This window comes from Myotis brandtii, unplaced genomic scaffold, assembly GCF_000412655.1.
Source record: "Myotis brandtii unplaced genomic scaffold, ASM41265v1 scaffold115, whole genome shotgun sequence".
In the NCBI taxonomy this organism is placed as follows: Eukaryota; Metazoa; Chordata; class Mammalia; order Chiroptera; family Vespertilionidae; genus Myotis; species Myotis brandtii.
In genome coordinates, this window is record NW_005353967.1 from 6110180 (window position 1) to 6132853 (window position 22674).

The window sequence follows — 22674 nt, forward strand, 5'->3', positions numbered from 1 at the left end:
AATCCATCAGTGTTCACCGGAAGACACACACCATACATCCAGACACGTGCATGTGCACACACACACATCACACATGCCACATACACATTCAGACATTACACACACGTGCACACGCATCACAAACAGACATGCATACACATCACACACAGATACACACATTCGGTTACACTCATACACATACATGCACACACACATCACACATCCAGACACACACCACACTCACATAAATGCACACATGCTTACATATACACAGACAGACACACACCCCGTACACCATAAATGCACACCCAAAGATACACAAACACACAAGCCATGCACATGCACTCCCCATCACCTTTTCCTGCCTCTGACACACATGACTTTCTCACAGGCCTTTACATTTTTTTATTTGTTTCTGTTCAATTTTCTTCACTCCTGTCATTTCCAGTTCCTTTTTTCTCACTGCTTTCCCATGATGTCTATTCTTAGATTCTTTTAAATTTAGTCTCCATTTCTGAAATTGTTTCCTTTGTTTTTCGCAGTATTTCCTGATTTCACGTGTGCCTGTGATCTGGCTACATCACCACTAGCTTTTCTGTTTCTGACTTATACTCTTGTCTCAAAGTTTAAATATTGCCTTCATTTCTTGAATTCATTTTGAAGTATCTTATGGGGTAGGTTGCAGTCCGGGTGTGTGTGCGTGTGGTGTGTGTGTCCCAAACAGTCAGCATCAAGATACATCCTAACAAACTAAACTCTAAAGATAAGGGGGAAATCCTTTGGACATTCAAACAAAAAGAGCCCAAATTTGTTTACAAAGGAAAGAACATAAGATTGGCATTAAATGTCTCAATAGCAACTCTTTGCTAGAAAACAATGAAGCAACATTTTAAAAATACTCCAGGGAAGAAAATGTGAGCCAAGAAGGCGGACTCCAGCCAAGCAGCTCTGCGAGAATAAAGGCAGAAGAGGTCATAAATTTGCAAGCACTCAGGGAGTATCGGCCCCCTGAGCCCTTCCTGAAGAATTTGCTAAAGAACCAACTTCCAACAACCACAAAACAACTGGAGCGGCTTCAGCACTGCTCTGAGGACAGGCCTGGGATGAGTCCTGGAAGAGCTAAGACAAGGGACCCAGACAAGGGTCACTGGAGAGGATGCACATGTTACAGGTTGCAATATAGAAACGGTGCAGTTAACGTGAATCAAATAAACTTGTAATCCCCACACAGCGTCCCCTCACCCCGCATGCAGGGCTTGGGAGAGGAGGCAGAAAACCCTCTGCCGCGGGGCCCACTCTCGGGGGCTCACCTCTTCAGACCCTCCTAGCAAGGCCTCTGTGCTCAGCTGCACCCTGGACCCTGACCTCTAACTGCACCTGGAAGGCACCAGGCACTCCATGGGCGGACGTGTGTGCGGTGTGCCATCCATCCCGGGGCCAGGGTTGCCTCGATGTCAACTCCTTACGCAAGATCATGTCATGTTTACCTTTTGGTGAACTGGTACCATGAGCCTTTCCAGGCAGGACCACAAAACTTCAGCAAGACCTCTCATGCTTCCTTCCTCTGAAACCCTTTATCAGTAAGTACATCAGGGTGTCGGGATTTATTGCCCAGATGGTCCTCCGTCTGGACCAGGGCCGTCCAACTGAATGCACTGCAAGCTCAGAGGCGAATTTTCTAGTTGTCACATTAAAAGCCCCAAAGAAACAGATGACATTAATTTTAATAATATGGTATTTGACCCCAAATATTACTATGTCAGCATGCAACCCAAATTTAAAGTTGTCTCGCATTCCTTCTCAGTACTGCATGTTCCCAATCTGGGCCTCACACTCGCCTCACAGCTCTCCGTGGGGGGCGGGTTTCCGGTCAGTGGCCGCCAAACGGCACACTCAGGCCTCGACTTCTCCCTTCACCTTGAGATGCTGCCAAGCCTACTACAGAGAGCCTATGCTTGGTTTATACGGCCTGGGGTGGGGAGACAGTGTGAACTCTGCCCCCTGGGGCCCCAGACTGAGGATGAGTGAGGTCCAGGGCCAGGAACACATGGTCAGGATGGGTAAGGACCCCAGAAGACCTGCCTTGCCCTCCACGCTCTGCTCCCCCCGCATTGACTGTGAGCCCCGCATGGGTGGCTGGCATCAGCTCTGAGGCCAGCACCTAGGCATGTGCACACTCCTCTGCTGAGGCCCGGGCAGGCGCTGTCCTGGGCCCAGGGGGACCCTGCCCCTCTGGATCATCCTGCACACCCAGGCCACAGACCATCCCCCTAGAGCAGTGGTTCTCAACCTTCCTAATGCCCGGACCCTTTAATACAGTTCCTCATGTTGTGGTGACCCCCAACCATAAAATTATTTTCGTTGCTACTTCATAACTGTAATTTTGCTACTGTTATGAATCATAATGTAAATATCTGATATGCAGGATGTATTTTCATTGTTACAAATTGAACATAATTAAAGCATAGTGATTAATCACAAAAACAATATGTAATTATATATGTGTTTTCCGATGGTCTTAGGCGACCCCTGTGAAAGGGTGGTTCGATCCCCAAAGGGGTCGCGACCCACAGGTTGAGAACCGCTGCCCTAGAGGGTCCTCACGTACCCACCTGGGATGCTTTTCCTCTGGCCTGGGCCTGTGTTTCCTGAAAAGAAGGACTGATGGCCAGTGAGGCCTCTCAGCCCCCGCCCCCCGCCCCCCGCCTCTCCCTTGGGGGTGGAGCCTCAGATGGGCCCAGGCCTTGTTCCTGATACCAGCAGTGCCCTCTGACCCTGGCCTGTAGTTGGAGGGGAGGCAATGAGGGGGACCGGGGGAAAGAGGGATGGCCTCAAGAACAGAGTGGACACTGAGGGTGAGGCAAAGCCTCGGTGGGGGACTCCGCTCCCTGGGTAATGGTAGCGCTCTGCAGGCTGTGTCCTCGCCGGGGAGCTGACCCTGGTTTCAAACCCCTGATTTTGGGAACAGGTTTTTTTCACATATATCTTTTTGCCTGGAAAAAGCTCTGCCCTCGCCGGTTTGGCTCACTGGATAGAGTGTTGGCCTGCAGAACTGTGGTCACTGGGAACTGAGGCTGTGAGTGTCCTTGAATCTGATTGGGGTGCAAACCCTACCTGGGCTGGTCACCTGTACTCTGTGGCCCAAAAGGCAGAGCACTGAGCTGACAGGTAGCTGTGGGGACAGCCAGCAAACCCAGCGTAAGGACCTCCCAAAGGCCAGGTAGCTCAGTTGGTTAGAACATCCTCCTGATATGCCAAGGTTGCAGGTTGATCTCGAGTCAGGGCACATATAAGAATCAACCAATGAATGCATAAATAAGTGGAACAACATCTATGTTTCTCTCTCTCTTGAAAATCAATCAATTAAAAAATTTTAAAACCTTATAATTGGAGGCAGGAGTCCATTTTCATTAAAACAATTTCCACGACGTAGCAGCGAATCTTGCAGCTCTGGGATTACAAGAGCCGCACGGGAACAAAAGAGACGTGCGTCACCTCGGTGCACAGAGGAGGAGGCGCTCCGACACATGCTCCCAGCCTGTTCTGTGTGCATCGCCTTTACCATCCAAAGCAGCGCATCTCAGAACAAGAACTGGCGCTCATTAGGAGAGGCAGCATCTGCCAGCTGTGGTTATTTCCTGTCCAGAGCTGCCTGGGGGAAGAACTAGGGGAGTGGCCCCCTCTCCTCACCCCCACCCTGAGAAGGCACCCTTTGTTGAACTACAAAGGGAAAATAAATGAGGCCATACTTGATTTAAAGCTGAGTCTGTTGTGTCTCCCACTGGATTGATCTCCCGCCAGCCAGATGTGGCCAGACTCCGCCCCGAGAGCTCCAGCGTGGCTGGGTGTGTTTCTGGCAGGGAATCGTGGGTTTGGGGCCACGTTGTTTCAATGAACAATTTGTTCCCTGTTAGCCTCAGAGGCTAACACTTTCACAGGTGGCCTGCGGGTGGGCAGTCGGTGGCAGGTTCCCCACCCAGCATTTTTCGTTTTGCAGTTTGGGCAGGAGATGGGGAGACGGGACAGAGTTTGGCTGGGGGCGACCACTCCCTGCTTCCTGGCAGCGTGGGCTCCGCAGCTCAGGCATTCACAGAACAAAAGGAACCGTGTCTCAGCTGACAGACAGCAGGACAGATGGTGCCATTTTCTTCCACAAGGGATGGCGCTGGAGCCAAGGAGGCTGGTGCTCCTGCCCACGCTGCACGGGCCCGGGTGAGGGGACCTTTCCAGGCCTCTCGCATCTGTGGGCCACGTCTGCAGGTGAGCTCCAGCCTTCACTGCCAGCCATCCTGGCCCCACCTCACACCACTTTCTGGACTCTGACTTCTGAGGGGAGTCCTGGTGGTGGTGCATGGAAACCAAGGGTGTCATGACCTCACCGCTGACCTCACACTGGGTGAAGTGGAAGGGAGGGTAGATGCCTCCCACTTTTGGAGGCTGACGAGGGACCAAAGACCTCTTTGCAGCCACACCCTGTGGTCTGAGTGATACCTGACGTCGCTCTCAGGGGGTCTGCTGTAGAACCTGTGGATCCTCTCTCTCAGCTTCAGCAGAGCCAGTGAGTGCGGACCACACGTCTACGCCCAGACGCCCGTCCCAGAGCGCATTTCCTCATTGTGTGAGCTCACGTTGCAGTCTTGCATGTGGCCTTTTGAATCTGTTTGCATGGGGCCAAGCATTTATGCAAAGCCATTCAAGACCAGAGTCTCTAGGTTCACAGGCCCTGGGAGGGCCTTGTAATGCACGCACACAGTCACTTCTCGGTAAAACCTGCAGAAGAAAAATATCCTGTCTGTCAAGACCACTGCCTCCTTCCATCCAAGGCCCCTCCAGCTCAGATGAAGATCAGGCCACCACTCTCTGAGCCAGAGGGAACGTGGGGACACGGGGCATGGGCAGTAGGTGGAAAAAACGTGATCTCATGAGGCTGGAGGCCTCTGCCAGAAGTTCTTGCTTTTTAAAAAAGCATTAAAGATCCCTGAGATAAGTAAAGAGACAAATGCCACATCTATGTGTGGCTGCCACTGGTTAAATTTGAGACATTTGGGCAATAGAAAAAAATGAGTATCATGGATTATAAAATACTAAATTTTCAAATACCCATGCATTCCTAGAGATACCTGAGAGAGGGAGAGAAGACGGAAAGGCAGAGAGAGAAGGAGAGAGAGAGAGAGAGAGAGAGAGAGAGAGAGAGAGAGAGAAGAGAGAAAATAGGTAGCAAAAATACCTATTTGAAATGCTTCCGAAACCTTAAAACATACGTCTAGGTGACTCCTGGGTCACACAGAAGTGAGAACACTTTGGAGTGGGTGCTGTAGGGTCCCGCAGGACTGGTGCTGGGAAATGCATTAAATGCTTATGTTGGAAAAGAAGAGGGTCATTATGCATCTGACGCAGGAAGTTATGAGAATTACCAGAGCACAGGGCAGGCTGGACAATAGAAAGAGCAGATTTGACCGCCGTCCTTCTCCACACCCTTCTGTCTCCACCCAGCTGGGGCCAATGCCCTCTGTACACAGGATGTCCCCCGTGTCCTCCCTCCATCTGTCCTCTCTCCCAGGGCCCTTTCCTGCTGAGCTGCCTGACCCCAGAGCCAGGGTCACTGGGCCAGGGTCTTGGAAGGGGAAGGAAGTGGCCTGGCCCAGCCCGGAACGTGGAGCCACTCTGCCCAGCCAGACACCTTCCTTGTGGCACTGGATGGGTCAGCGGGGCCAGGACTGAAGGAGCATGGGAGTGGCGCTTCAGTCCTGCTTTTGACCAGCATTGTGATGGGAGGGAAATGTAAGTCAACAAAACATAGATGCCGAATCGGATTCTGCATCAGGTCACTGCCCATGAGCATCCTGGAAGCTTTCACACCTGAGTGTGGGCTGGAGCCACTCCCTGGGTCCTAGCCTGGCAGTGATAGGTGGTCCTGCTCCCCTGGGGCAGCCGTGGGATGTGGCTTTGTTCCCTGAGTGACAGGTGAGCATCACTGCAGGTCCCTGCCCACCGGGGCCCACTTGGCGGCTGTTGCTGGTGTTGCTTCTTGGCTTTCCTGTTAGGGCCCAGAGCACCCGCTGACTTCCTCCCTCAGCAAGGGCCCCACCCCCAGTTCGACAAGACCCAGTTTGGCAGAGTCGATGGCTCCTGGGGACCTGCTGTTTCAGTGGCTGGAACTCCCGTGCAGCTCAGCATGGCTTTTCTGCAGCAACACCCGTGCTGCGGGCTCCGTGTTATGGGACGCGGGGTCTGGGATCTCAGCAGCTGAGCCACAGGACCTCTCCAGCCGGCCCCGGTGAACCAGGGCACAGGGCCGCTGGCCCAGCCACCCCAACCGTCTTCTCTTTTCCCTCAATGTCACGAAGAGATTGCGAGGCTCCCCGTGGGCTCCCAGGTCGGGCTCTCCTGGAGCCAACCGTGCATGCTCCCCCAAACCAGTCCCAGCACAGGCCTCTCCCAGCCCGCCCTCCCCACACTGCGTTTTCCCACCACAAACAAGACAGACAGAATGTATCCTTCCTGAGAGGCAGCTTGCAGGAGCGTCCTAGGCGTGTCGCGGACGTCCCCCGCCGGGCCATGTGTCGGAGCCACCACGGAGAGGGGCAGGTCACGCAGTGGCCACAGCACCAGCCCAGGGCCCCGGTTCCACCTGCCCTTCAGCCAGAGAAGCTTTGGTTCACCTCATTCACAGATTGGGCTTCTGGGTGAGATTTCTCCTGAAAGAAGTGTTGATGGATTTTAAAAACTATGAAAACCACTGCAAAGGGGTGAAGAGCTGAGTTCTTTATAAAAAAAAAAAAAAATCCGATTTCGATCCCAGACCTCACTTGTGACGAATCCACGTTGAACGACTGACATTTCCCATAACCCCAGGCTCTTGTCTGAGGCGTAGAGGTGCCTCTGGGGCTGTTGTGAGGAACCTGGGAGGCCAGCCCCACGTGCCCACCTTCGCTGCACGAGTCGCCCTCTGGGCGTCTGTGCCCTGGGCACGTGGCAGCCCATGATGCTCACTCCGGTGAGAGCCAGCGGGCATCCAGGCACCAGACAGGCAGGAGTGAAGGGCTGTGTCGGCCACACTGACCAGGTGCACCATCTACACTCCAGGAAGCCAGATCCAGGGAGGGTTAAACCTGGCAAGAAGGAGAAAAGAACTTCTCTTCCAGGGATGGGTCCAGATGGCCTGGGACCCTGGCTGGAGCAGCCGTTGATTCCTCCTGCGGCTGCCCCGCTCAGGAATCCAGTCCCGGCTCAGGCTCTTTCTGGCTGGCAGCCTCAGATGGGTTATTTCATCTCAAAAGCCACATTTTCCTGTGCTGTAATATGTTTAATATGCTATCCATTTTTCCGCCCCCACATCTCTCACACCCACCAGACTAAGGTTTGCCTGGGAGGAGAGGAGGGAGGGAAAGAAGCTGGAGGAGACACAGAAAAAGCTGGAAGTGGCTGGGGTCTGGCCCTTGCCCCACGTGGAGCCAAATCCAAGGACCCAACATGAGTTCAGGGACCTGAGAGGAGACTGGCCTGTCATTGCCTCCCTCCCCCAGTGGAGTCTGGGAAGACAGATTTTCCTGTGCGGCAGGAGGCAGGGATGGGCCTGCCACGGACACCTGACATGGCCTCTCGGAGCAGCCAGTGAGCGTGCACCAGGAGGCAAGACTGCACAAAGCCTGGTGTCGGCCGTCCCACCCAACTCCATGGTGTGACTAGGAGCCCAACCCGAGGAGTGCAGCCTGGATGGAAGCAAGATGTCAGCTGAACAGCCCAGCCTGAGCCAGACGTGGTGGGACAGTGAGAACGTGAAGCTAAAAAGCACATAATCAGCCCTAACCTGTTTGGCTCAGTGGATAGAGCGTCGGCCTGCGGACTGAAAGGTCCCAGGTTCGATTCCGGTCAAGGGCATGTACCTTGGTTGCGGGCACATCCCCAGTAGGGGGTGTGTAGGAGGCAGCTGATTGATGTTTCTCTCTCATTGATGTTTCTAACTCTCTATCCTTCTCCCTTTCTCTCTGTAAAAAAAAAAAAAAATCAATAAAATATATATTTAAAAAGCACATAATCAACATCCTCAGAGAAGTTTGGAGCAGCAAGTTAGCAGGCCAGCCACCTGCCAAAACAGCAAAGCACCGGTGACATTAAGTGTGCCTCCTCTCCCGGCTGGTGTGGCTCAGTTGGTTGAGCAGCGTCCCATGCACCAGGAGGTCGCTGGTTCAATTCCTGGTCAAGCTCCATCTCCAGTAGGGGGCGTGCAGGAGGCACCCAATCCAGGTTTCCCTCTCATCGATGTGTCTATATCTCTTTCCCTCTCCCTTTCTCTCTCTAAAATCGATTAAAAAAAAAAACACATACTTTTTTTAAAAAAGAGGGCCTCCTCCTAGGCCTCCGTCAGCTGGCAAGGATGGGAGGATGCTCAGAGCCATCCCGGGGAAGCCATCTGCCCGCCCGCATCTGAGCACCAGCCTTGTGGCCTCACAGAGAAATGTGAAGACAGACTTGACAGAACCCAGATGCGACATCGCAGTAAGGAAGGGGAGGAGGGCCGACAGCTCCAAATGTGTGAATAGGACGACACAGATGGTGGCTGTGAAAAGGGCAGCCAGGGCTCGGGGTCCGAGGTCGAATGCAGCGGCAGCACCGGCGTCGGGAGGACCGACAGGCGCGCAGCTTCCCAGGTGCTCTGTACTTTCCAGCGGAGGCCCAGGTGTTCAGACTCCAGGGAGCATGTCACACCCCACAGCAACCATGGCAACAGCAGAGAGTGTCACTTCCACGTTAACAGAATACAAGGAAACGTCGTCAGATCACTCTGGAGACGAGGAAGGGGGTGTAGCACGGAAGGAGCAGTTATGAAGAGAATGAGTCAGAAACATCAGGAATGAGAGGCGCAGTAGCTGAAATACAGAACTCAGAGGGGTAAAGGCTTCCCGGGCCCCAGCTGCCGGGTGAGCCCAGCCAGGTGCAGGCGCACGAGAGAGAAGCGAAAAGAAAGAAGGCACTGAGGACAGAGGGGCCCCGCATCTGAGGGGTCCCAGAGGAGAGAAATATATTGGTGAACATGGAAACACATAAAAAGATTTATGAAAAGAGAAACCAGACTGTGACCGACAGGGTCCGCTGCATTCCAGAGGGCACGGGGAGGAAAACACCCCACCTGTAACCACTGTCCTAACAACTAAGAGCATAAAACCAAGGAGAAAAGTCCAGATGCTCAAGGGAAAGGACCCTGCAGACAGCTGGACTGACATCAGCTGCGCCTCTCAGCCCCGAACAGTGGAGCCAGGCGCCAAGTCCCATGGGGGCCTGGGATTTTACGGGAGCCACAGTGCAAGGAGGACACAAGGGTGAAATGGCTTGGGGAGCTCAGGACCCACAGACCCTGCTGACAGCGTGAGGGTGACCCGAGGGGACACAGGAGAGGGGCGCTGATGATGACCAGCTCAGGTTGTCGATGGGAAACAGCCCAACTGCAACCCCGACAAGTCCAGAGCAAAGGAAGAATAAAGATGACGCATAATCTTCAAACCAGCCCAAGAAAGCCTGCTCTCAATGGTGGAAGGAAAAGAAAGCCACAGAGGCAAAGTGTGGGCAGTGATGCAGATGGAAATCTGTAATATGAGGGGACAGATGACGAGCCTCCAGATTTCAGACACCTCCGCTCTAAGGGCAGACAAAAAGCGGTGCCTGCCCTCCCACCCTCCCATCCTGCTCAGAACTCCCCGTCAACTCAAGACAAGAACAGAGCAAGGCTGGCTGAGAACCGCTTTCTCAGGGTTGAGTTTCTTAGTGCTGCTTTGTGTTTGAAAGCCTGCAGCCTCCTAAAGGACAGCATGTGGCATCAGCCACAGACCTGGCCTTCTGTGCGCTGCGTGCCGTGGCCCCAGAGCCACCGCTGCTAGTCACGTGGCCCTGGCAAGGCTGCGCCAACTCTGTCACTCACCAGCATAACAGGGAAACCTCAAGTAGGGTTTATGTGGGGGACAAATGGGGCCCATGTAAGAATAACATGATGCACGAGGCAGGCGGCTGCCCTCCCGCCCACCGTGCTCATCCTTGGAGCACTTCCAGAAGCACTTTCTGAAATACCTGCCAGTGCCTGGCCGGTGTGCTCAGTGGTTGAGCATCAACCCATGAACCAAAAGGTCACTGGTTCGATTCCCCGTCAGGGCATATGCCCAGGTTGTGGGCTCGATCCCCAGTAGGGGATATGCAGGAGGCAGCTGATCAATGTTTCTCTCTCATCAATGTTTCCATCCCTCTCTCTCTAAATAAATTTAAAAACATTAAAAACAAACAAACAAATAAAAAAAACACCAAAAATGTACTCTTGGCTTGAAATACCCCCCAGTAACCTGTGAGGCCGTTATGGCATCGTTTGGATGAGGTGTCTGGACTGAGCACAGGATGGACTCACCCAGCCATTGCAGGTCGGCCGAGGCCAGGCCAGCTCAGAGTGCGGGGCCGTCAGGGTGTGAGCAGCTCCCCGGGACCCTGGTCTGTCACTGAGGGCTCAGCCTTGGTGCTCAGGAGCACCCCACTTCCTAAGGGTCTCCATGACTGAAGGGTTTATGCTGTGCAAACAAGGCGTCAACTCCAATTTCTTACAAAAATGAGATGAAGGGTCTGCTTGGTAGATACACACAATTTAAGATCAAAGCCTTTGATCATTGTAACCTGACAGCTCCTCGTTCACTGGCTGGACGTTTAGTTCCCAGTAATTATACTCGCTTCTTGTGCTAAGTAAACACTGAGCAGGGAGAACGGGAAAGTACACGGTCGGGACACGGGCAAACACGGTTTCTCCATCTGTCCGTCCAGCCCAAGAAATGGCCCTACTTCCCTTTCATTCCAAAAGTGAAGCTGAAGAAAAGCTAGCTGGAACATTTGCCAATTGTTCTTCAAAGGGAGATGAAAGAAGTCGCGTGTCTCAGTAGAAAACATAACAAGCCTGTGGCAGGCTGGTGGGCCAGGAGTTGGCTTTCCCTGCTGGGCCTGCGTGGCTCCGGCCGTCCTGACACAGAAGGTGCTGAGGCTTCCCCGGCTCCCATGCGGGCAGCCCGCTCTTTCCGCGCACCCAGGAGGGGGCTACTAGTTGATGATGTTGCACGGTCTTATTATCACCATCAGTTCTCTGATTTACTCCACGAAGTGGACAGCAAGGCTGCAGTTCACCCCCCAAGCCCAGTCTAGAGCAGCTGGTGTAACGGGCAGGGGGAGGCCTGGATGTAGGGAGGAGGGCGTCTGCCACGTGGCCACCGTGTCCTCTGAGCAGGCCACTCTGTTCCCTTGAGAAGGAAGCAGCGTGGGACTGAGTGGTGGGCACAGGGTGGCCACGCCCCCCCTCCGAGCACTGGTGCAGAACACAGACACGCAGCTGAGTGGGTGCGGAGGCCCAAGTACAGAGGCGCGACTTGAGGAAGGCTGAGCTGGTTTGGCCGAGTTTATGCAAAGTGAAGAAAGTTGAGCCAGAAACAGCCGATTCTGGCAGGACGGTGGTGTCCTCGCCGAGTGCTACCTGTCTTCCCCTGAGGTGAGAACCCCGGCCAGTCCATCTCAGAAAGGAGGGCCCAGCAGGGTGGGCCAGGCCCCAGCAGAGACTGGGCCTGCGAGGTGGAAAGTTTCAGCCTGGTCTTGCTTTTCTTGGAAAATGGCTCCTTCGTGTTCCTGGATGTCTAAGCCCCTCCCTCGGATCGGGAGGCCCCAGTTTGCTGTCCTCACTGAGTCACTGAAGGGGTGCTCCCCATCCCCGAAGGCTCCTGCTGTCAGGATCGCTGATGGCGCAATTGCTTAATTCGGGGCCTCCCGCGTGCCTGGAGGCAGAGAAAAGAACTCTTTCTGAAATGACTAAAAGGAAATGTTTTTTGTGTGTGTTGTTTTAAAGCAACAGCCAACAGTTAGATCTAGCCTCTTAGTTGGGTTTGGGGCCGTCCCTGCTAGTGGGATTCAAGGCCACTCAGACATCAGCCCTTTTTCCTCAAGTGGGGAACTGTGGCCGAGCTGCCTGAGACTTCAAGTGTGGGCAGGAGAGACGGGGTGACAGGCTGTGTGTGGTGGAGTCAGCGGTGACCAGGCCTGAGCCCATGGAGGACAGAGCTGACAGCTGGGGGCAGGAGGGACACGGAGACTCTGCCTGGGGAGCTGACCGGTAGGGAAAACATAGACCCCGGCAACAGAAGCAAGGCAGTGGCCCCTGCTCTGCAAGAGGGAGAAGCCGCTGCACGCTGGGTTGTCGACACCCGCAAGCTCACAGCTTCCTTGCAAGGCAGGTCGGCGGTTTCTGAGCCCTTTCCACCTGCCCACAGCCGTGCACAGGACTGATGGGGAGTGGCCATCTCATCACCGTGTGTCCAAGCAAAACCAAAGAGAGCATGGTGGCCATGGGCCAACACACCTGGGCAGACACTGGGAAGCTCACAGCAGGCTACACATGTGCATGTGTGAGATTATGTGTGTGCAAACACATGCATTTGATTGTGTGCATGTGGTTGTGTGCATACAATTGTGTGTGGTTGTCTGTGTGTCCCAGGCCTGCCCAGTGGAAGCCAAGTCCTGCCATCTGTCCGTCCTGTTGGAGTCTTTCTGGCACAGTCCCTCCTGTCTTCAGGAGGAAAGCTGAACTAAACACACAGGGCGTGGGTACACAGTTTCCTAAGAATTGGGTAATTTGGACTTAGATTCTCTTGACTGACACAAGGACGGTGAAATGCAGAGTGCCACCAGCCACATCACCCACATACCTGCCCCCTGTGAACAGGGCCCCAATCCCACAGGCTGAAGCTTCTCACACAGATGCACCCACCACCCGAAGGGACAGGTGACACCAGTCCGTACGGTAAATGAGGGAAGAAGAGTCCTCACCCGCTCCCGGGACAGCTGCAGGCTCAGCTTGGGTCACAGGGCCAGAGAGAATCATGCTTGTATTTTCTGCTAAGTCTGAAGATGTGCTCTGGGCTCAGCCAACTCATCGCCTGGTCAGGCAGGGAGGCCCCAGTATCCTCTAAGCCAGGCACGCAGCTGTGTGGTTCTGAAAACGTGTATGAAGTCAGAGCAAATGCTCCCTCCACTGAAACTTTCCACGGAGCCACCCGGGGTCACAGAGTCTGGGGTGGGGGAAGGGCGCTGGCTGGCGGGTGGCAGCCTATCCCAGTGGGCATGTGGGATGGGTGTGTCAGTCAAAGGCGATCTACGATGATGCGATTCTGTGTCCAGAATATTTTATCTTTTCAAAAAGATAAATACATGAGGACTATGAGAAACTGTTTAAAAGCTGTGAATGCCTGAAACTTATAAGCCTAGGTGTATCCTGCCTGAGCTTAATGCTGTTCTTTCTTTCTTTTCTTTTCTTTTTTTTTTTTTCTGCACAAAGCTTTATTGTTTCCATTTGGTCTGATGCATGGGAGAGGGCTCCAGGGTGGTTAAAAGAACGGCTAGTAGTTTCGGGGAGAGACTCAGGGAAAAGCCAGACACCAGGGGATGCAGAGGGGCCCCTCAAAGGCCCCTGGGCTCCAAAGGCTCCTAGTCGTGCTTGAAGGTGAGCCTTTCTTTTTTTTGTTTGTTAATCCTCAACTGAGGATATTTTTCCATTGATCTTTTAGAGAGAGTGGAAGAGAGAGGGAAAGACAGAGAGAAACATCAATGTGAGAGAAACACATCGATTGCTTGCCTCTTGCACGAGCCCTGACCAGGGCCCGGGCCAGGGAGAAGCCTGCAACCAAGGTACATGCCCTTAACCAGAATCGAACCCGAGACTCTTTGGTCCGCAGGCTGACACTCTATCCACTGAGCCAAACGGGCTAGGGCATTGAGGGTGAGCCTTTCAAAGAGATACTTGCCCAGCCCAGCCTGGGGGCCGGCCAGCCTGTGGATATGAGTCAGGTGTTGCCCATCTTCTTGATGAGTTTCACCTCCTCACTCAGGAAGTGGTTCTCCAGGAAGTCACAGAGCTGAGGGTCTGGTGGGTAGAACCCAGGGCCTACAGCTCCAAAAGCGCCTGGTTCAGGTTCTTCTCTAAGGCCAGGGCGGCTGCCATGGCGTCCTGAATTTTGCCCACTCACCTTGGGACGGCTTTAGCACATCCTGGAAGAGAATGCGGCCACCGCGCTGGCTTTGCACCTTTAAGAGATGCTCAGCGCCCTCGCGCTTCTTCTCCCCCAAATCACAGAAGAAGTGACCCACGCCCTGGAGTGCCACATCCTCATCATGGAGATTGAAATAGAAGCCCAGAGAGAGGTAGGTGTGGGCGGCCCGCAGATGCAGGTCGGCCAGGCTGTTGACCACAGCCTCCACCACGGTGGAATAATTCTGTTGAATTTGGGAGCTCATGATTGATCGACAGCAAGGAGTTAAGGCAGTAAAAACAACAATAGTGTGTTGGCTGGTCTTAGAGGTGGTTCTGAAGATGGTGACTGGATAAGATGCTGGAGAGTGGCCGGAGGCCTGCACAAAGCTTTATTGTTTCCATTTGGTCTGATGCATGGGAGAGGGCTCCAGGGTGGTTAAAAGAACGGCTAGTAGTTTCGGGGAGAGACTCAGGGAAAAGCCAGACACCAGGGGATGCAGAGGGGCCCCTCAAAGGCCCCTGGGCTCCAAAGGCTCCTAGTCGTGCTTGAAGGTGAGCCTTTCTTTTTTTTGTTTGTTAATCCTCAACTGAGGATATTTTTCCATTGATCTTTTAGAGAGAGTGGAAGAGAGAGGGAAAGACAGAGAGAAACATCAATGTGAGAGAAACACATCGATTGCTTGCCTCTTGCACGAGCCCTGACCAGGGCCCGGGCCAGGGAGAAGCCTGCAACCAAGGTACATGCCCTTAACCAGAATCGAACCCGAGACTCTTTGGTCCGCAGGCTGACACTCTATCCACTGAGCCAAACGGGCTAGGGCATTGAGGGTGAGCCTTTCAAAGAGATACTTGCCCAGCCCAGCCTGGGGGCCGGCCAGCCTGTGGATATGAGTCAGGTGTTGCCCATCTTCTTGATGAGTTTCACCTCCTCACTCAGGAAGTGGTTCTCCAGGAAGTCACAGAGCTGAGGGTCTGGTGGGTAGAACCCAGGGCCTACAGCTCCAAAAGCGCCTGGTTCAGGTTCTTCTCTAAGGCCAGGGCGGCTGCCATGGCGTCCTGAATTTTGCCCACTCACCTTGGGACGGCTTTAGCACATCCTGGAAGAGAATGCGGCCACCGCGCTGGCTTTGCACCTTTAAGAGATGCTCAGCGCCCTCGCGCTTCTTCTCCCCCAAATCACAGAAGAAGTGACCCACGCCCTGGAGTGCCACATCCTCATCATGGAGATTGAAATAGAAGCCCAGAGAGAGGTAGGTGTGGGCGGCCCGCAGATGCAGGTCGGCCAGGCTGTTGACCACAGCCTCCACCACGGTGGAATAATTCTGTTGAATTTGGGAGCTCATGATTGATCGGCAGCAAGGAGTTAAGGCAGTAAAAACAACAATAGTGTGTTGGCTGGTCTTAGAGGTGGTTCTGAAGATGGTGACTGGATAAGATGCTGGAGAGTGGCCGGAGGCTGAAAGGGGCGTTCCTGGGTCTGTTCTGTCCAAACACTTTTGAAGCAATAGTTGTGAAGTTATAAATATTAGCTTGCCCATCCAAGCCACTGGCTGAGGTATCTGGGGAGGGGAGAGGGTGGTATAGGAGGTGTGAGAGTAAAGAGAAGGTCCCATGCTCTTAGGGTAGAAAACTCTCGGAGTCTTTCTGTTTTGAACTTTGAACTCTGCAACTATTGGTAACAGCAAGTTCATTAAATCACTTCAAGAGTTGAAATAGCCCGACCGGATGTGGCTCAGTGGTTGAGCATCGACCCAGGAACCAGGAGGTCACCGGTTTGATTCCTGGTTAGGTCATATGCCCGGGTTGCAGGCTTGCTCCCTGGTGGGAGAGCCTGCAGGAGGCGGCAGATCAATGATTCTTTCTCAACATTGATGTTTCTATCTCTCTCTCCCTCTCCCTGCCTCTTGGAAATCAATAAAAAATATATTAAAAAATAAAATAAAATCAAAATTCTTTAAAAAAAAAAAAGAGTTGAAATATTTCAGAAGCCCTGGTCTCAAAAGGAAGATTAAAGTTTCCTACTTCCTTGGGAATGGGCAGGGGGAGGCCTAAATGGGTAGGGGTGCACAGGACCCCTGTGCGGAGGTCCAGGGCTGGGGTCTCCTGAGCTGGTCATCAAAACTTCCCCAGGGTAGTAGTTCACTTTAAAACACAAAACAAAACAATTCTTTTTTAATCCTAAGAATTATTTAATACCCCAAACGCTGTCTTGAATCATGAGATCCATCAGACTTGACATCACCTAGACCTGCATTCAGAACCTCACTGTGGAATCTCTTTAGGCCTGTGCTAGGTTCCTGTGAAAGCTTTGTTTAAATATGAACTTCACACCACACTATCAGTGTTTGTCTTAATAAAACTACATAGATTTATTTTTTTAAAGTTTTCTAGTACAAATAATAACTTAGGTGAGAGGGAAAGAAAGATTTCCAGCCACTGATGATACTCATCAGATACGGAGAGTATGTATCCAGTATTAATGATAACGTGATAGAGAAAGACGGTTTCCAGTAATAAATGATAACATGAGTGATAGAAAAAGGTTTCTAGTCATAGATGATAACTCAGGTGATAAAGAAGGTTTTCATCAATAAATTAAGTCAGATGATACAGAATAAAGGTTTTCAGTCATAAATGAGACAGAGAAGCAGGTTTTGTGTCATAAACAATAAGTGAAGAAATAGCAAAGGAAGGATTCTAGACATGAATGATAATTCACATGATAGAAAACTCAGGCAATATACAGAGAGGGTTCTTAGTCATAAAGAATAAATCAGATGCTAGAAAAGAAAGATTTCTAGTCATAAATGATAAATAGGGTGTGAGAGAGAGAGAAAAAGTTTCTGATATACATAATTCAGTTAATAGAGGAAGAAGATTTCCAGTCACAAATGATAGGGTGATGCAGAAAAAAGTTTTCTATTTATAAATAATTACTCAGTTGACAGAGAAAGATTCAGTCATAAAAGATAAATAAGATGATAGAAAAAGAGTGCTTCCAGTTATAAATTATAACTAAGGCGATAGAGAAAAAAATGTTTCAAGTTATAAATAGTAACTCATGGGACGGAGAGCCAGGTTTGAAGTCATAGAAGGTAAGTGAAGTTATTTGGGACACATTTCTTTGTCTCCGTGTGTTGGCTGCCTCCCTGTGTTGTTTCTACGTATTAGGTAGAGCTGCTATGTCTCCCAGGCTTGGTCAAGTGGCCTCTTGTAGGAGGTGTCCTGTAGGGTCCTGTGGCAGAGCCCCCCTGATCACCAGAGCTGGGCACTCCAAGTGCACTCTCTGTGTGGGCTGTGGACACCTCCTGTTGCAGTCGAACCTTGATTGCTGTTGGCACCTCAATGGGAGGGATTTACCCCCAGGCTGATTGGCGTGAGGACCAGCTGCAACCACTGTGGAGGACCAGCTGTGCAGGGGCTGACACCATGGAGCAGAATCTATTTTCACCTCAATGGGAGGGATTTACCCCCAGGCTGATTGGTGTGAGGACCAGCTGCAACCACTGTGGAGGACTAGCTGTGCAGGGGCTGACACCATGGAGCAGAATCTATTCAGCAGGGCTCTGGTGCCTACTGAGTCCACCCCTTGAGTGTGTCCCTTGTGGAGGAGGTTGAGTGGCGTTTTGATGTGGTCTGGAATTGTCCACAGGATGTGTTGGCTCTGGGGCATCTCAAGAGGTACAGGCCAAGGTGAGCCACCAACGATGCCCTGCCAGGGGCCACCCAGCATGAGCTACAAAGCAATCTGCAGAGAGCTACTTCTGTGCTGGGGTGGGAGGTGCCCAGGAGCGGTCAAGCTGCAAACTAAGGCCAGCTGCCACTAGAGCTGGGTCTGGGGCCACTTAGTAGGAAGTATGAAGCACGCTTTTAGGGAAGTTCTAAGCATAAACCAAGACAGGCCATTTGTATGGAAAAGACACTGGAAGCAGCCTGTGAGCTCAGAGCCAGTGAGTCTGGGTGAGGCTGCAAGTTGGGTGAGGTGGGGTCTCAGGGAATCACCAGGGCAGGGGGAACAGTGTTAGCCAGGTTATGGAGACTCAGATATGGTGCCCTCCTGCCGGCTCTGTGGGAGAGGGCCCAGAAAAGGAGCAATGGCCTCTGACAGCACTTCTGTCTGGGAGAAAGCTGTCCCTCCAGCTCTCTTCCTCCTCCCATGCCAGACTACTTGGTTCCTCCCCATATGTCCCTGGTGCCCCAGCACTGGAGCTCAGAGCCAGTGAGTCTGGGTAAGTCCATACATGGGCCCTTTAAGAGGAACTGTCTGGGACTCCTGCAGCCCTTTGTCTCACTCAGCTACAATCCAAGTTTGTTTATAAAGCCAGAAGTTATGGGGAGTTCTCTTCCTGGCCCTGGAAACCTGAGCTGGGGGTCCTCCTATGGAGCTGGGACCCCTTACTCCTGGGAGGGGGGGTATCTGCATCCAAGATATCCCTCCCTATTTTTATCCAACACACATGGGGGTGGGGCCAGCCCGTTCCTTGTCTCCACCCCTCCTACCAGTCTTGATGTGGTTCCTCTTTATATCCATGGTTGCAGTACTTCTGTTCAGCTAGATTCCAGGTAGTTCTGAAAGATGGCTGTTCTATAGTTTAGTTGTAATTTTGATGTGGTTGTGCGAGGATTCAAAAAAATGTTTCGATCGTAACAGGCAATAAAAATAAAGGTATCCAAGCATAAGTGATAAGTCAAGGGATGAAGAAAAAAGGAAGCCAGTCATCAATGATAACTCAGGTTATAGAGCAGGGGTGGGAACCTCTTTTCTGCCAAGGACCATTTGGATATTTATAACATCATTCACAGGTCATACAAAATTATCAGCTTAAAAATCAGCCTCCTATATTTAGTCAAACATTTAATTAACTCACCCCTAATGCCTTGGCAGGGCCAGACCAAATGATTTTTCAGGCCTTATATAGCCCGTGGGCTGGACATCCCCCACCCCGTTATAGAGAAAGAAGATTTTTCAGTCATAATGATAAATCAAAAGATATAGAAAGAAAAATTTTCAGTCATAAGTGATAAATAAGATAATAGAGAAAAATTTTCTGGTCGTAAAAGATAACCAACATGAAAAAGCTTTCTAGTCATAAAGGGAACCATGAGGTTCCATCATAAATGATAACTCAGTCAATATAAAAATGTTTTCAGTCATAAATGGTAACTCAGGTTATAGATGAAGAACGTGTTCAGTCATAAGTGATGACTCAGGTGATAAAGGATATTTATAGTCACAAATGATCATTTAAGGGATAGAAAACAAAATATTTTTAGACATAAATGATGACTCAGGTTATTACAGGTGAAGGTTTTCAGTCATAAATGATAACTAAGGTTACAGAGAAAAAAGATTTTCAGTCATAAGTTGTTATTATGTTATAGAGGAAGAAGGTTTCTAGTCATAAATGATAACACAAATGACAGAGAACATAATTGCTTCAGTCATAAATGATCTCAGGTTATATGAAAAGAATGATTCCATTCATAAATGATAACACAAGTTGGGAACAACATACCCAATAATAAGTTATAATTCAGATGAGGAAGGACAAAATGTTTTCAGTTATAAAGAATAATTCCTCAGGTTAAAATGAAAGAAGGTATTTAGTCATAACGATAAATCAGGTGATAGTGGAAGAATGTTTCCTGTCATAAATTATAATTCACTAGAGGTCTGATGCAAGAAATTCATGCAAGGGGCTCGGCCCTTGCAGCCCGGGCTTTGTCCGGAAGGTCATTCGGCTGTCCGGTCTAATTAGCATATTTCACTTTTATTATTATAGATGTGATAGAGAAACATTTCTAGTCATAAATAATAACTGAGGTGGTAAAGAACAAAATGTTTTCAGTCATAAATAACTCAGGTAATAGTGGAAGAAGGTTTTCAGTCATAAATAATGAGGCAGGTTATAGAAGAAAAATGTTTTGTCATAATTGATAACTCAGGTTATAGAGGAAGAATGTTTCCTGTCACATTTATAACTCAGTTGACAGAGAAACATATACAGTAATAAATGATGATTGAGGTGATGGAGCACAAAATGTTTTCAGTCATAAATGATAACACAGGTAATAGAGAAACAACATTTCTAGTCATAGATTATAATTCAGATGATAGAGGACAAAATGTTTCCAGTCATAAGTGATAACACAGGTTATAGCAGAAGGTTTTCAGTCATAAATGGTAACTCCAGTTATAGAGGAAGAAATATTCTATATTTCTAGTCACAAATAATAACACAGGTGATAGTGAAACATTTCCAGGTATAAATTATATCAGATGATAGAGGACGTAAATGCCAACTCAGGTTATACAGTGAGATTTCCAGTCATAAATGATAACTCTGGAGAAAGAGAACATAATGTTGTTAATAACAAATGATAACTCAAGTGATAAACATTTCTAGTTATGCTATTTAAGATGATAGAGAACAAAATGTTTGCTGTCATAAATGATAACTCAGATGATTTTAAAAAGGCTTTCTGTCATAAATAATAATTCAGATTACAGAAGAAGAAGATATTTTTGGAATAAATGACAACTTAGGTGATAAGGGAAGAATGTTTCCAGTCATAAATGATAACTCAAGTGACCTGTTACAAATGGTAAATTAGGTGATAAAGAAACATCTCCCACCATAAATGACAACTCAGTTGATGGAGAACAAAATGTTTTGTCATAAATGATATGTCTGATTAGTGTTTCAGTCATAAATAATATCTCAGTTATAGAGTGAAAAGGTTTTTAGTCATAAAGGATAACTCAGGTGATAGAGAACAAAATGTTTTCAGTCATATATGGTAGCTCAGGTGACACTGGAAGAATGTTCCAGTCACAAATCATAACACAGGTGAGAGAGGAAGAACCATTCCAGGTATAAACTATTATTCAGATGACAGAGGTCAAAATGTTCCCATCATAAATGATAACTCAGGCAATAGTTGAAGAAAGTTTCCAGTCAGAAATAACAAGTGAGGCGATGTAGAAAAATGTCATTAATTAATGACATATCAATTGGTAGAGTACCAAGTATTTTTAATCATAAATGAAAACTCAGTTTATAGAGGAGGAAGGTTCTAGTCATACATGATAACTCAGGTTTTAGAGATAGGTTTTCAGTCGTAAATGACAACTCACATTAGAGGGAGAATGTTTTCAGTAATAAATAATAACTCAGGATATAGGGGAGAAAGTTTCTAGCCATCAGATGATAGAGGACAAAAAGGTTATTTTTTAAATCCTCACCTGAGGATATGTTTTTTTAACATGATTTTTAGAGAGAGTGGAAGGGAGAGAGAAAGATGGATCAATTGCCTCCCATAACCTGTGTATGTGCCCTGACTGGGAATCGAACCCACAACCTTTCAGTGTTCAGGACGATGCTCTAACCAACTGCGCCACCCAGCCAGGGGGAGAACAAAAAAGTTTTCAGTCATAAATGGTAACTCAGGTTATAGTGGAAGAAGGTTTTCAGTAATAAATGGTAAGTCAGGTTATAGAGTAAAAAGATTCCCAGTCATAAATGATAACTCTGGAGAAAGAACATAATGTTTTCAATCATGAATGATAACTCAGGTAATAGAGAAGCAGTTTTCGTCATATTATTTTAGATGACAGAGAACAAAATGTTTTCAGTCATGCTAACTCCAATGATTGAAAAAGAAGATTTTTCCATTGTAAATGGTAACTCAGGTTATAGAGAACATTTTTTTTGTCATAAATGACAACTCAGATGATATAGGAAAAATGTTTCCAGTCATAAATGATAACTCAGGTTATAGGGGAAGGATGTTGCCTGTCTTAAGTAATAAATAAGTTGACAGAAAAACATTTTCATTCATAAATGACAACTCAGTTGATAGAGAACAGTATGTTTTAAGTCATAAATTAGAGGGAAAGTGAGATTAAGTCATGAAATTAGAGGGAGAATATTTCCCATCCTCCTATATAATAAAAGGGTAATATGCAAATAGACCGAACGGCAAAACAACTGAACAACCAATCAAAGCATAATATGCTAATGATATGCTAAGGCTGCTCAATCACTCGCTATGACGTGCACTGACCACCAGGGGGCAGATGCTCGGACGGGTAGGTTAGCTTGCTGCTGGGGTCCTGTAGATTGGGACTGAGTGAGATGGGCCGGACACGCCCTGGAGCCCTCCCACAGTCCCTCCCCAGCTAGATGATGGTGCACCAGTGGGGACCCTCAGCCTGGCCTGCGCCCTCTCGAAATCCAGGACCCCTGGGGGGGAGGGTGTCAGAGAGCCGGTTTCAGCCTGATCCCGCAGGCCACTCCCCTGCGCCAGCGCGAACCTCTCCTGATGGGGACTGATTGGGCACAGTGGGGCCGGGATGAGCGGGAGTGGCAGGTAGGAGCTGCAGGCGGCATTGGACTGCGGGGTTCCACCCGATCCCTGCAGGTCACCCAGAGGGACCCCACCCATGCACGGGACCTCTAGTCATAAATAAAAACTCAGGTAGTAGGAGAAAAAGATTTCCAGTCATAAACGTTACCTCGGGTAACAGAGAACAAAATGTTTTCAGTAATAAATGGTAATTCAGATTAGAGGGAGAAGGTTTCCAGTCAAATATTGTAACTCAGGTGATAGAGAATAAAATGTTTTCAGTCATAATGATAACTTGGCTGATTGAGGAA

General features: G+C 49.6%; 2 pseudogenes; both read right to left on the bottom strand.

Moving 5' to 3' along the window:
- Positions 1-13776: 13776 nt before the first annotated feature.
- Positions 13777-14277, bottom strand: LOC102246484 (annotated as a pseudogene).
- A 567-nt stretch (positions 14278-14844) lies between these two features.
- On the bottom strand, positions 14845-15363 carry LOC102246793 (annotated as a pseudogene).
- Positions 15364-22674: the final 7311 nt, after the last annotated feature.